The sequence below is a fragment of the Talpa occidentalis genome, unplaced genomic scaffold (assembly GCF_014898055.3).
Source record: "Talpa occidentalis isolate TD23 unplaced genomic scaffold, MPIMG_talOcc4v2.1, whole genome shotgun sequence".
In the NCBI taxonomy this organism is placed as follows: domain Eukaryota; kingdom Metazoa; phylum Chordata; class Mammalia; order Eulipotyphla; family Talpidae; genus Talpa; species Talpa occidentalis.
In genome coordinates, this window is record NW_026555331.1 from 135030658 (window position 1) to 135046352 (window position 15695).

The 15695-nt window shown below is 38.8% G+C and overlaps 1 long non-coding RNA gene across 1 annotated transcript in view; it reads right to left on the reverse strand.

The window, feature by feature from the left end:
* Nucleotides 1–9496: 9496 nt before the first annotated feature.
* LOC119252531 (uncharacterized) overlaps nucleotides 9497–15695 on the reverse strand; it is an 89017-nt gene continuing 82818 nt past the window's right edge. The window contains exon 4 of the long non-coding RNA XR_005126843.2: nucleotides 9497–9794. This is a non-coding gene — a long non-coding RNA (uncharacterized LOC119252531). The remainder of the gene's footprint in view (nucleotides 9795–15695) is intronic.

Here is a 15695-nt window from a genome sequence, read left to right on the forward strand (position 1 = left end):
TTAGGAAATGTACCCCCACCCAACTCTGGACCCTACAATGTCTACTTTAAAAACCTGTCATTTCAGAGGACATTCCTATGTATAGGACTATGTAGCAATGGTGTTTTGCGAACAGATACCAAAACCAAGGTTGGGTTTCAGAAATTGATGTTTCAACTGCTCCATTTCAAAATGAACAGCAGCTCTCTTAACTCTTACTCACATTTATAATTATTTTCTCACCTCTTCACTCAAAATTCCCTAATATGAATGTCCACATATAGCATTATATATTTAGTTGTATTTCTTACTACTGTCTTTCTTGGTTTTCCAACTCATTATTCCATCTTTCCAATGGTTATTTGTCTAACACTGAATTCATATGATTCCTTTTTCAAAACGTCAGTAACAATAACAGAACTAAAACATAAAAAGAAACCGCCCTAATTCTCCAATTTAATCACTTTGTCAATAAATCATCTTTTTTACAGGCTGCATAACTCAAATTCTACTTTGCTATTTCCCTCTCTGATACAGACCATTGAAGTATCTTTCAGATTTGACCTATTTTTCTAATAGTTTAGTTTTTGATTTCTGCCTTTTTTGAAATTGGCTTGCAAGTAAAAGGCAGAAACTCACAAATTATTACTTAATTGTCCTTTACATTACTGAGTTCTGGAACCTAGCAGGGAATAGAAAGTACTTTTTTTGTTTTTGTTTTTGAAGATTTATTTATTTATACAAGCACTGGGTACAGTCAGAAGCGCGGGAGGGTGAGAGAATTCACCAGAGCCAGAGTGGGGAGCAGAACAGGCAGAAGGACCGAATTACACTGCTGAGGGGAGCAGTGGGTTGCTGGAGAGGTCTGCGCACCATGTGGGACCCTCGCCGGTGGCCAGGGATCAACCGGGGCTGCAGAGGCTGCGGGCAGCTTTGCAGCCCAGCGCTCTACCGCTGTGCCACCAGGGGAGGCCCTATAAAGTACTTTTTTTTGCACATTGTAAGTTCTTATTTTGGGTGGAGTTGATTGATTATGACTCTTGTTCTTAAATCTTTCCATACTTGGTAATCATAGTCTCACTCGAAAATAATTGTTATAAAAATGGTTCTTCAATACAAACTTAGACTAAGGCAATCTTTTGAGGAGCAGGTAGTTTTCAGCCTGGGACTAAAAATTATCACATTCTTCCAAAAGTTACACATGAGAAATTCCAAAAAGAGTGCTTTAAAGGATATGTAAAAAAAAAAAAAAATCCACACTTATGTCTTCATCTTTATCCAAATATATTGGTGTTGAAGACGCAAGACCATAAATAGAAAAGGGCCCTGCAGGCAGCAGCTGCAATTGCTGAACAAAGAACAAAGTAAAAACAGTAAGAAAGGGACTGTGAGACCACATGCCAATCACATGCCAATCTATTTTCTGTTACAGGAGAGCAATGCATGCTACAAATAATTATTGAACTTTTATCTGAACAGAATTCCTTCTCCAGGTACTATGGAATTCATAGAAGACAAAATTAAGATAGAATGCAATAATAGAGGCAATATTTTATATATGTGCTATATAGTCAGTCAATTAATATTACTATGGACTATTTCTTGGGTCCCATCATGCATTTTGCTAGGTGATTCACACAGATCAGATCACTCATTAGTCACAGAAATCCTAAAAAGCAATGCTTTTTCTGCTATTTAAAAAATTTAGACTATTTCAGTTCTATGCCCCAAATTATACAATAACTGACTTTAAATCCCATCATGTATTGCCTCCTGTTGTAGCCATGAAGAAGGAGTTGCTAGGTCTGAGAAACAAGGAAGTCTTCTTAGAGAAGGGGGTGTTTACAAGGAGAAGTAGAATTTTGTTGGATGGAGGTAAACACAGTGGAAGCATTAGAGCAGTTTCAGGTAGGGGCTCACATTGAGATGAGGTAAAAAAAGGCAGGACAAATAGTGTTTATCAGTGCAACTGTAGATATTTCAGTATTGTTAGAATTAGGAAGCAGGTGAGAGAAACAAGCGTGTAAATTGTTGAAAGTCCTGAGTTCACACTTTTCCTGTAGACAAAGGTGACTCACTGCAGGTGCTAAGCAGGGAAATATCATCAGATTTTTATTTCATGAAGGTTACAGATGGCAATGGGAAGCTTGGTTAGAAAGATATGGAGAGATTTATAATGAGAGGTGATGGAATGCTGAACTCAAGCTGCACAGGGGCATATTGAAAGGATGCATCAAATCGGAGAGATGTTTTTTGAGGTGGAATTTATAGATTCTTATATTCTATATGATATGTGAGAGAAAGAAAAGGAGTCTTTGTTCACCTGAGAAGGCCCCACCCTTAGACCTAGGCCCGAGGGGACCCTGCTGGAACCTTGAGCTGTAGAGACCGCTGCTCTGACCCTCCTCTCTGGGACCCCCTCCTCACGAAATGGGGACTCTGCAAAACCCAAGGACATTCTGAAGCTGAGCTCATACTTACCCTCTAATCCTGAATACCTAGGATCAGAGAACTCCTTGTCCAAGCTGATTGTGAGCTACTGCGTGGGCCTGTCAGGCGAGTCAGACCACTGTGTGTGCAGCCTTAGGTCTGAGAGGAAGATAGGGATCTACTCTTTGGGGTTAGGGGAAAGAGATTGAGCCTATTCAGGCATTTGTGCACTAGACCCATTGCAATTAAGAGGAATGAAGTGGGCAGACAGCAGCGAGCCTCAGGTTGGGAGCTGCCATTTGTCATTTTATTCTAGCTCCACAGAGATTAGAAGGAGTCTTCTCTCAGTTTACAGGTTTGAGAAATCGGGTAGGTTATTAAATTGTGTTGAGAACAAAGGAAGGGAACCAGGTTTGAGGGAAAATAACCAAAATTCAAGAGATATGTGAGACACTTGAATGACATCCTTCAGGCAGGTGGAAAAGAATATCATGGGGTGACTATTTTGTCTATTTTTGTTTGCATGTATCATGAGGATGCTGACTCCACTCCCATGTGCCTCCATGTCTAGACAGGCTGCTTTCAGCAGCAGGAAATCCAAGCCCCCAAATGCGAACCCACAAGGGAACCCTTACTCCAGTCCCTCCTTCAACCCTGATAAAAGTTCAAGCACATGCCTTCCTGCTCGCTCTCTTAAGTGATGGATATATTAATTAACTTGATTGCTCACATCAATCATTTCATAATTTATATTTACACTTTGCAGTTTTAAATTTAAAATAATCCCACTTAATAATTCTTACTTTTCAGTCACTGAACAATTCAGAAGTGCTTTGGATCCTGCCTATTCTCTCAACACAGCTTTATTGTGATTCATAAATCTTTTCATGCCCTGTGGTGTATATGTGATCTTGACTTCCAAAATAAACCTTGGAGAGCAAGTTCTGTCTGAGCTTGGCCACAACATGTGTGGGTCTTTTAAAGTATTCTATCGTTTTCCCAATGGACACTCCCAATCTCCTAGAACAACTCTTACCATTCCTCAGAGTGTGTTCATACTCATACCCTTGCTCTTTCTTCAGTATATTTTCTGTTAGCTGGGAAGACCATTTGAGAAAGATGGGAGCCATAAGTGATGCCAAAGACTTTTTGTATTCTGCAGGACTGTTCTCTGGAATCTGGTGCCCTGCTAGAATTTGAAGGCTGAACGTAGGATCTTGAAAACCAATTTCAAGATAAAATGCTGATGGAGCCAGTTACTGTCATCACAATTCATTTCTTCACTCTACGAGTCTAAAAGCAAATTATGATTATTTGGTATTTATTGGTGTGCTCCACATTTCCCTGTGAAATATTTGGTCAAAGATTTATCTTCCCTGAACTTAATCTCTTGACAGGCATTCTTTCAACACTATCTGTGGCCTTGTGTTTTATTTATTTTTATTTTCCTTATCTTGGAGCACCCTCTTATGTTAAATGCCTTGAATGTGGTGTTCATCTTATGTTAATCACTCTGTGAACTTTGTCAGTGAAGAAAAATTGGAATTAGTTTCAGTCAATAGAATGGCTAAAAAAATGGGGGGAGGGAGAAACAGGGAGATACTGGTCAAAGGGTATCAGGTTTCAATTATGCAAGATGAATACATTCTAGAGACCTGAAGTACTGCAGGCTGATTATAGTTACCAATGTGGTATCAGATTTGTTAACAGAGAAGATCTTAGGTGTTTCCACCACAAGAGGCAAAAAATAATATGGTAGGGCCTCCCTGGTGGCTCAGGGGGTTAAGATGCAACCTATGCAGCTATACGCAGCCACTGAAGCACGAGTTCGATACCCGGCCAGGGAACTACCCACATGGCGCAGCAGACCTCTCCTGACTCACCCGCTGCTCCCCTCAGCAGTGTATTTCAGTCGATCTTCCTGTTCTGCTCCCCACTCTGTCTCTGGTGAATCCTCTCACCCCTCACACCTCTGGCCTGAACCCCAGTTCTTGTATGCATAAATAAATAAATCTTTAAAAAATAAAGAATATGGTAGCTACCTGAGGCGATGGATATATTAATTAACTCGATTGCTTACATCAATCATTTCATAATCTATATGTACACATTGCAGTTTTAAATTTAAAATAATCCCACTTAATAATTCTTACTTTTTAGTCACTGAACAATTCTGAACCATATTCAAAAATTAAATTAATCACAAAATTGGCTCTGTTAATGATTTTCAAATAAATGTCCCATGTTGATTTCTCTTTGCTTTGCTGTAGATAGCTTAAAAGGTATTTGGCTTAATTATTTTCCCCCAGGGTTTAACTATTTCCCTTAGAAATAACATTAGACATGTTTACCTATTCCCTTTTAAGAATTATTCCATTTTATGAATACTTTATGAGTTAGAAACTTGTCACTCACCTTTAATAATCTTTCCATGTCTTCGATTTTCCAAATTGTGTTCCATCAGAGAGCCATATTGAGGCATTTTATAACTGATACATGAAAAGGATCCCTAATGATAAATTAGTTTAAGAGCTATGGATAGAAACAATAAAATAAATTTCTTTGTTTCAGTACTTCTCAGGGACTTTTATATGCTAATATGCATTGTGAGTACCCAAGGCAGATACACTACACAGCGTTTCCCAGATCTGGCTGCCTCACTGTCCTTCCTTTTTATCATTTATTTCCCATCTTTTCCAATTATTCAATTAAGAACATTAATATATAATGCAGCAAAGTTATTTCTTGTCTTTATTCTTTTCCTTTTATCATATTAAATCAAGACCTAATACATCAGTAGAGCTCAGTGTAGAGACAGAGAAAGATGCTAAAGCACACTGAATATTCACATCAGCTTCTGCAACATATATATATATATTTTTTTTTAAGATTGCTTTATTTATTTATACAAGCACTGGGTACAATCAGAAGCACGGGAGGGTGAGAGAATTCACCAGAGCCAGAGCGGGGAGCAGAGCAGGCAGAAGGACCGAAGTACACTGCTGAGGGGAGCAGCGGGCGGCAGGAGAGGTCTGCGCGCCATGTGGGACCCTCCTCCGGTGGCCGGGGAGCAGCCGGGGATCGAACCGGCGCAGCAGAGGCTGCGGGCAACATCGCAACCCAGCGCTCAGTCGCTGCGCCACCGGGGAGGCCCAACATACATATTTTTAATATCAAATTTGCTTCTATCTCTCTTCTCTTTAATGCCCTTCTGTAGCTTATGCATTGCTAGAAGAATAAATTGCATGTCTGCTTCTTAAGTTTCTGGACTTAACCACCACAGTGACTCACATGCCTTAATGCTCCAACAGCACCAGACAGCTTGCAGGTCACTTAACAGGCCATGTGTGCCAGGCTGTTCTATCAAGGTGTAAGCAGCTCCATGGGCCTGCTCCCTAGTGGAAAAAAAAAAAAAATTAAAATTGACCATTTTAAAGCCTCTGAAAATGGTCTTAAGGGCAAACAGCAAATGTGAAATATTTTTTTCATGAAAATTCAGTAAGAAAGCATGACTCTGTGGTATTGGAGCTAAGACGGCTCCTTTTTCCATTCTCCCAGATCCCAGGCCAACACTTCAGACTTCACAGCCAAGAACAGAGGGTTCTCCCTTCAGCTTCCAATCGAAGAAGTTTCTTCCTGGGAGGACCAGGGCATCACCATTTCTCATCCTGTCTCTAGCGACCTGTGGTTGTGTTAGATTTCAGATGAATCTGGCTGTAGGATTTTGTGAAGTCATTGCTCATGGGATGAAAGAACTGCTGACACTCTTGGGGCTTCTATCACTGCTCCCCCAGCTTATCAGGGGAGGAAAGCTCAGAAGACCCCTCTGAATACTGCCTCCTCACCGACTCCTGCCCACCAGGTGCTCTGCTCCTAAAGTAGGGGTGTCATTGATAAAGAAAGAGAAAGCAAAGAGGCAGAAAAATTATTCCCCCCAAAAAGTAGCTGAAAATGCCCCAGATTTCTTGAAAAACATTAACTTAATATCCAAGAAGCTCAATAACCTCCAAGTACAATAAACTTCAAGGAGGATCCACAGACACATCACAATAAAAATTCTGGAAGTCAAAGAAAAAATCTTGAGAGCACCCAGAAGATGCAATGGGGTCTTGAAGGTGAGATGATAGATAACAAGCATGGGGGAAAAAACCAAAACTCTTATCAAGACTCATATCCAACAAGAACTATATTTTAAAAATGAAGGATAAACAAAGACATCCCCAGATAAATAAAACAGAGAGAATTTATTGCTGTTAGGCCTGTCTTATAAGGAATACCAAAAGGAGTTCGCTAGGCTAAAATCAAGTGACTCCAGATGGTAATTTGAATATACACACACACAGACACTCACACTATAAAAGTAACTGCAATTATAAAAGACAGGATAAATGGATATTTCCCCTTTTCTTTTCTCAACTCATTTAAAAAGCAATTATATGAGATAATATGTATATAATATATAGTTGGGCTTATACCATATAGAAATGTAATTATTTGCTACAAACAGCACAAAGGATGTAGATTAGAACAAAAGTGTAGTGGGCTGAGAAAATGACTACAGATTACCATCTAATAATTAGAACAATGTATTATATTGACTTGTAAGCTTAATTGATCTAATATATAGAATAATGCCACAAAGAGGATGTTTCACACTTCTTTATATGTAAAACTCTGCCTCAAATGTCTTTTTCATTTTGTTCACCTCCCTCATACCATTAAAATTATAATAATGACATGCAAGTCTATCCCTACCAGTTCTAGAGCCCAGGGAAAAAGGTGGAATAGAGTCTTCAATGTCCTATTAAATGGCCATTAATTTTTTATATTTTTAAAAGAAAGGTCAAATTAAGTATTCAAAAGTTAGAAACCCAGTTGACAAACTGTCAAATAAAACATAACCTATCAACTTTCCTAACAATCTAGGTCTGAATTTAAAATTCTTGAACTCCTTAGAGTGCCATTCCAGAATGGCATTATGAGGAGAACCATCCCCTGGTCTTGATTCCTGAGGTCTCTGTATGTGGCCCAGCCTCCCATTCTTTTCCCCACATTATGTGGGGCATTGGTGTGCATGTAGCCAGAGTCCCCTGATCAAGCCCCATTTACTTCCCTCTGGCAAAGTGGGCTTCTTGCCACTGCTTATCACTCTTATGACCACTCTCTAGAAGATGGAACCACAGAAGATTACCACCCAGATGCTGGAACTAGTAGTGATATTTAGATAGTTACAGGAGCTTGGGGGTTATAACAATTTATGGCCCATTATGTGAGCCCTTTTAGCCTTCTTGCTCTGTGAGGTTGGATGTGGCCAAAAGAGGTAAGAGTATGGACATCTCAAGGCTCAGGACTAAGGAATGGGGTACCTCTTACCTTGATATAAGAATAATGAATCAATCTTGGTATCTATAAGTTTCAGCCTAAGTGATATGAAAAGAGTATTTCATGCAGCTGATGAAAGCAAGTTGTAATCCTCATCTTTTGGACTTTGGTGCCTCTTTTAGAACATTAAAGAAGGTTCATTTGATAACATACACTTCTTAATATCTCTCTCATTGCTCCAATGTTAATCAGTTCTCTCACATTTGATAGCTGTGCCCATGCCCTTTTCTTGCCAATCTTATATTTCAAGTCTCATGAAAATCTTTTATTTCCTCTCTCTCTCTTATACCAATCCCTTTCTACTCACCAACTTTCCCTCTTTCTTTAATTCTGTTTTTCCAAAGAGCTGAAACTATTATAGCAAAATCTAGGAGTTACTGAAAGGGGGGAACTCTGAGCAAGCATCCTAGAAATTTCCTTGAAATTAGGATAGAAGAACAGTACCTAGATTCTTAAAACTGATTTAGGAAACTTCTTTGAGTCACATTTCCTCTTACTTTAACTATATGATAAAATACAAATCTTAATGAGTTGGCCTTCTAAATGCTGAAACATATATCAGAGAATTTCAAGAAGAAATACTGTTATAGTTAATCTGAGCGGGAGCAATTTCACTGGAGTGTTGAAAGTGGAAGATATGGTGCAGTATTGAATAATGGCCTGAGTTGAGTCCCCAGCCAGAGATGGGCACATGGTGAAGCAGACCTCTTCTGTTTTGCCCACTACTCCCTCTCAGCAGTGTATTTCAGTACACTTTTTTTTCAGTACTGCCTGTTTTACTCCCCACTCTGTCTCTGGCGAATCCTCTCACCCCACTCCCCCACCTCTGTCCTGCACTACAGTTCTTCTATGCAGAAATAAATATTTTTTTAAAAAATCTTTAAAATCTTTAAAAAATAAATAAAATCTTTTAAAAAAGTAGAGAAGGGTAGGTGAATGTAGACAATATATTTGATGCTTCCTCAGCAGCGGAGAAGGATAAATAAAAGTATAAATACATGAATTAATGCATTGTGTTGCACCTTGCAGAGGTAGTGATAAGTTTTGTTAAGCTTATTGAGCTCTCACTGGGGATGTTTATGTCCAAATTCTGGATTCCATGCATAGTCTCCTTAGTCCAAGTCAAGGACTTGCTTTTTTTAAAAAAAACTTGGTCAAGGATTTGGTTTTTTTTTTTTTTAAACTTGGCAAAGTTTATGGGGAGATTAATGCATGTGGGTAGGCATCTCAGGTCATGAAAACCTTTATGGTCTCTTTAAATTATGATACTCTCTTTTGTGGATTAAATGACCATACATGCATTGGATATTTTTTTCCTCTGAATGTATTGTCATGTTAATCACATTCTCAAATTGCAAAGTGATAATACTATTGTCTAATTTACAGACTAGTTTTATTTTACTTGACAGACTAGTTTTATTTTACTTGACTGAGTATATTTTTTAAAGAATTTTAGGTTGAAAACTTTAGTTTGGGTGACAGAAGGAAAGTTCCATGATGTATGAAAGTATTTAATAGCTCCTTGTCTTTAGTAAGCTTACACTGAATTAAGCTGAGTTATAGACAAGACATAATGCATGAAAAATTTTCAGTAAATTTCAAACCTTTTAAAATAACCTTTAAAAAAAGACCTAAACATTTACAGTTAATACTGTTTAAGTTCTCAAACCTGAGAAATGTTTTATTAGTCCTATTGAATCAGATGTTTTATGTTTAATTTTTTTTATTTCTCTTAATTTGTTTTTCTCCAGAAACTTGAGGAACATTAACATTTTATTTCTTAAATGCTGCATTTCCCATCTCTAAGTTTCATGGAATATTTCATAATTTCAAGTGTGTGTTTATGGAGAGTTAATTGGAGATGTAATGATGCTCCAGAAAAATCTTAATGTTAAGCTTCATCACACATCTTTGTCTGGGATGGAGTTGATGCCTTTTCTCTGCCACCATCTTCAGCCCCCTCACTATAGATGGGTGAAGAGCCAGAAGCACTTTCAGAGATCCTAAAAAGAGCAAAACCAGAAAGCAAGTGGTTATGAATTGCATGCTGGTGTGGCATTTAGATAATGTGGAATGAGCAGCTGTGGGTAATAAGATAACTGACACTAAGTGATCTACTCCAGCATCATGCAAACAAGGCCCTTTTTGAAAAGTGAGCTTCCTCCTGTGCATCTCTTACTCAATTCCACCCGAAGGAATTCTAAATGCTAGATGATAGAATTCTTTCAGAAGTGTTGCAGTAATCATGCCTCATTTTCTCTGGAGATAGAGAGTAGCTAAGACAGAAAGCTATATTTTCCTAAAGTTAAAAAAAAAAAGAGCAAGTCCTGGATAGTTTAAGGTTTTGCTGTTTCTTTTTCTCTATTTCATTAAATTTATTTCTTTTCTTACATCATCTTATATCACTGTTCATTTTTGGACAGTGTTTGATTTCCCCCTCAGCTGTAGTTCCCATAGTTACCCACCTGTGATCCATCACCACAGTCCCTTGTGCTCTTCCCTCCCCTGGCCCTGCCTCCTCTTCTCACCTGCTTCTTATTGAATACTGCCCTAGAAACATTTGGAATCACAGAGCTGGAAGGCAGTGCTAGACTTCAAAAGACTTTTTCCTCTCAGAGAAGGGGTGTTTTTAGGAATAGAATATAGTAGGGACTAGAGAAAACCATTGCTCAAGACTCCTTGGGGTGCCTCACCTCCCTAAGAGCTCTTGGCATGTTACATGGGACTAGCACCTACATTTAACCAACTCTCCCCTACTTGCATATTTTTTTAAGCTGGAAAGTTTTGTTTTTTTTTAAATTTATTTACACAATCAAGAGCTGGGGTGTAGGCCAGAGGTGCAGGTAGGGGGTGAGAGGATTCACCAGAGACAGAGTGGAGAACAGAACAGGCAAATCTACTAAAACACAGTAGAGGGCTGCTGCACCTTGTGGGTTAGCTCCCTGGCTGGGGATTGAACTCATGCTCAGTGGCTGGTGACAGCTTGAGCATGCTGAGACTTTAACCCCAGTGCCACCAAGGAGGCCTCCCTATCCCAATTTTATCACTAATTTAGATTCTTATAATTTCATCATTCACCCCAAATCTCTACTGGTTTCTAATGAATATCCAGTAAGGCTGCTGCTACCTAAATGCATATAATCCCATGCCCCCTCTAGCTAGAGACCTCATCATCACTTCCTCCTTCCCATACCATAGCCTATGACCTCCCATCACACCACCAATCATATTCTCTCCATTGTCTTGCTTTTTTGCTAATATCTTAAGAGACCATTGTAGCTCTTCGTATAAGTATCACACTGAAACTGCCCACACAACAGTGGAAAGTATTACCAGCCTGCTTTGCTAAAGACTTAATGAAATCCCTTAAAAATAGTCTCCACCTTTACCCATATCCTTTGGGAAATTGACATCAAATCATTATACTTATCTACTAATTTTGAGAATGATGTATCCTTCCAGTTGTCCAAAATCTACTTGTTCAGAATTCAAGGCCTTTCAATGTTACAAACATTTGTCTTTTCCTCTATGTACAAGGTTTAAGACCCTGGTTAGGGGTGGACCTCTGGAAATGATCTCAACCCGTGTACCATCACATTCTAAGATGCGTTGCTCCATTTGTTGAGATAAGGGGCATGCCAGTTCCTCCACCAATCACAGGGCTCCTCACACATCTTATACTAGCATTGCCTAAAATCCCTCACTATTCCTCCTACTGGTCTCTAGAAGAAGTGTCAAGGTTTAAATTTTTATAATCATGCTTCCTACTGTCCTCAGAGTCCTGCAATGACACCACTTATCTGGCTAATTCCTGGAGACTAACGTCACTTAGTTACAAGCATTACAGATTAACACCTCTCTGTCACTTTAAAGACTAAACGGTAGAGTTGAACACTGTATTGAGTGGTTCAGACAGAAAATGATGAGAGATAAAGTGCTAAGGTGAAGAGTGCATTTGAGAAGACAGAGTTCAACATGAACAGTAGCCAACAGGAAAATACCATTATCAAGGTGAGGCATGAGATAAGCTTCAAAGGAAGAGAATGATGTTAGCATAGAGAAAAGCAGGAAGCTTGCAACACCTTACATATCTCTGTGATTTGGATACTCAATTATAGGCTCAAATGTGGCCTTTTGCTCATTGTTATAAAAAGAGAATTTGGTTGTTTTTATTCTTGGATAATCAATGAGTGGAAGTTTATGCAGTTTGTTTATAGACAGTAGTATTGAACACTCAATAGTTAGAGAAGAGAAACAAGATAGCTGCTGACTCAACATACTAATTCAAAAGGAAATTCTATCTTTTTATATGATGTTTGTAGGTTTTTGAAAGTCCTATCCAAAAAAGTTGAATTAATTCACTGGGAAGAGAAGAAGGAGTTTAGAAGAGAAGGCACTTGATGCTTTTATCCATTCTTCTCACTTGAAGGTACATGTTACTTACCAACACTGCCCTCTTTCCACTTTTATCAACAATTTATCTTCTGACAATTTCATCGTTCACCCCAAATCTCTATTGGTAGATTCTCCAGAGAAACAGAACCAACAGAATATGTGTGTATGTCTGCTTTGAGCATATATCTGTATTTTATTATATATAGACATACAATATATTTTATACACACAGATTTATTTTAAGAAATGGGATTATGGAGGTTGGCAAATCCCAAATCTGCATGTCAACTGGCAGACTGTAGACCCTGGGGAGAACTGATGTTGCAGTTTGAGTCCAAAGACTATTTCCTGTAGAATTCCTTCTTGTATTGGGGTGGGGAAGTCTTTTTATTCTATGCAAGTCTTCAGTTGAATGAGACACACCCACATAATGAAGGGCAATCTGATTGACACACAATCCATAGATTTAAATGTTAATCTCATCTAAAAACATCCTCACAGCAACATTCAGAAGAATGTTCCACCAGGTGCCTGGGTAGGGTGGCCCAGGCAAGATGACACATAAAATTAACCATTACTGATTCTTAGTTATTCTCCCCTGTAATTCTAACAACAGTGAATAAGTCACTCTTTCTGTAACAGGGTGGTCCCCAGGAAAGGGGGAAGTTCCAGGTTCCCTGCCCCACCCAAGGGAGGGTGGAGCTGAGCAGGAAGAGGAGAAGCTGCAGAAGAGACTGAGGAAGGAAACAGGATGGAGCCAGGAGACCTGGAAGAGACGCATGGAGCCTAGAGACACGTGAAGAAACTGTGCTTGTCTTTTGGTCGTGGACTGGGTGACACAGATGTGGGTGAGACCCGTGGGGAGGTGACAATGGCAGCTTTTATCTTGATGTTGATTTTGCTCTTTTCCTTCCGGCTTGTCTGCTTGTTTCTGACCCTTTTCTGTGGGTCCCCACTGGAAGATGCTTTAGACTTGTGGCAGGCCTTGGGGCCTTGCTCTGGGCCAATCCCATTTGGATGGACTTTTACCCATGAGGGGATGGGTAACTTTGGGTGCTTGATTTAGAAACTAGATTCTTTGCCTTACCTGTATTGTTTCCTAGTTTTATTAAAGTTCCTTTTCATTAAAGTCTCCTATGTTTTGTGTTGATGCGGCGGATGGCAGAACCCATTTAGAATAGGCAGGTTTGCGGGGTTTTGGGCTGCCCCTCTCCCTGTCCTATAACACTATAACAACCCTTTTCTGTGGGTCCCCACTGGAAGATGCTTTAGACTTTTAGCAGGCTTTGGGGCCTTGTTCTGGGCCGATCCCATATGGATGGACTTTTACCCATGAGGGGATGGGTAACTTTGGGTGCTTCATTTAGAAACTAGATTCTTTGCTTTCCTGTATTGTTTCCTAATTAAAGTTCCTTCCCATTAAAGTCTCATGTTTTGTGTTGATGCGGCGGATGGCAGAACCCATTTAGAATAGGCAGGTTTGCGGGGCTTGGGCTGCCCCTCTCCCTGTCCTATAACATTTCCAGCTCTCATTCTTCTCCTCTGTAAAAATGGTGAGAGATGATTTCTAAGTTCCTTTCTCTAGCCTAACAATATCTCTTTTTTTGTTTTCTCTCTTCCCCAGAAATATGCCTTTACAGATTTATAAGTATATAGACAGAAGCAATGAATGAATAATTGATCTAATTAATATGAGACTGTGACACCAATCTATTTTTTTCTATGTGAAAATAACTTGCTTCCCCAGTCATAGTGAGAAGAATGAACTGAGTTGCCTTTTTACTAATGCTAATAGGTTTGAGCTCTGTCATCTTCATGTTTTGAACAGGCTTACCCGGACGCTAAAAGTACACATGATAAGAAAACTTGCTAGTAGAACAAGTGCCCTTCAAACAGAAGTAACTAACTTCTGGGGCCTTAATGACTGTATTGGCATTAGAGCTATGCTCTCTAATCAACTGAGCCAGCTAGGCTAATGATCTAATATTTTTGTCTGCATAGCTAACACACTAGGATGTGTGAGAAAATGTACTTCCAGTTAAGATACCAAATTCAAATGACAAAGGGATGTTAAAGAGACCATATCAAAATTTGTTTTAATATTTTATATAATTCTTAAATCATTTTTCATTTTTGCACAATGTATGCATTTTCATTTTGGTTATATTCCCCATACAATTGCATCCCCCCTTATTTTGACCCTAATCCTTCCTCTCCCAAGGTGTGTCTCTGGCTTATAGTTGCTTGTTGATTTTGATTTTTACTTTGTATTAATTAGTCTTTTTCCTGGTCTTTTATTTAGGTTCTTTAAATTCCTGCTATGAGTGAGACTAGCCGGTATTTTTCTTTCTGACTTATTTCGCATATCAAAGTTTTTAATTTAAGGCATGATTACTAGAAGAAAAGTTGCTGTAAGCACTTGGTTTTCCTGAATTAAAGATGGAAAAGTAGCATGTTAAGTAGTATAGGCTTGTTAAAAGTTCACCATTATCGATACACATTTGTTCCTTTTTATTGTATGCAAACATGCTTCTCCTATCATTGATCAGAAATAATCCTAATCAGAATTTAAAATAATTAAAGTGAAACCTTCTTCCTAAGTATGCAAAGCTCCATTTCTTGCCAAAGTGCAATAGCATTCCAGAAGACTCCACTCACACTACACAAAGTACTTGGCTTTGGAGAGTTCTATAAGACTTAACCCTCTGTGACAATCCTTGGATTCATTGTCTTCAAAAATAGCTTAGTTGCCCCAGAGAGGACACATGTGAAGCTGCTAGAATTAGACCATTTCTAAAATCATTATCAATTCAAGTAGGAAAGATAAGTATTATAGAGAAAGCTGATATGGCCACAATCAGAATATTTCCTAAAACAAACCCATTATGACATGGACATTGTCCAGTAAGCAATAATTTTAAAGAATAAATAGATATATTTTCATTTCATCAATTAGGAAATTTAGATTTCAGACATTGTGGAATTAATGTAGTTAGCTTTAACCGAAATGATATTTGAATGACTTGTGGAGACAGTCTTTCTTATATTGAAGTCTTTTTTTTTTAATCACAGAGCACTATGACATTCCAAAAATGTGTCTAAATTGACATTAAAACTCAGGAGGCTTTACTAAAATTGATATGTAAAGAATAAATGGATATGTTAAGAATAGCACATGTGTTGTGTGCCTTTCAAGGATAAATAAATCTTCACCATGCAGCCATGGTCTTTGAGGCTAACTCATTTCTGTATGTCTGTGTGTACTCTGTGCCACAAACATCCTAGTGTTATAGGACAGGGAGAGGGGCAGCCCAAACCCTGCAAACCTGCCTATTCTAAATGGGTTCTGCCATCCGCTGCATCAACACAAAACATAGGAGACTTTAATGGGAAGGAACTTTAATACAACTAGGAAACAATACAGGAAAGGCAAATAATCTAGTTTCTAAATCAAGCACCCAAAGTTACCCGTCCCCTCATGGGTAAAAGTCCATCCAAATGGGATTGGC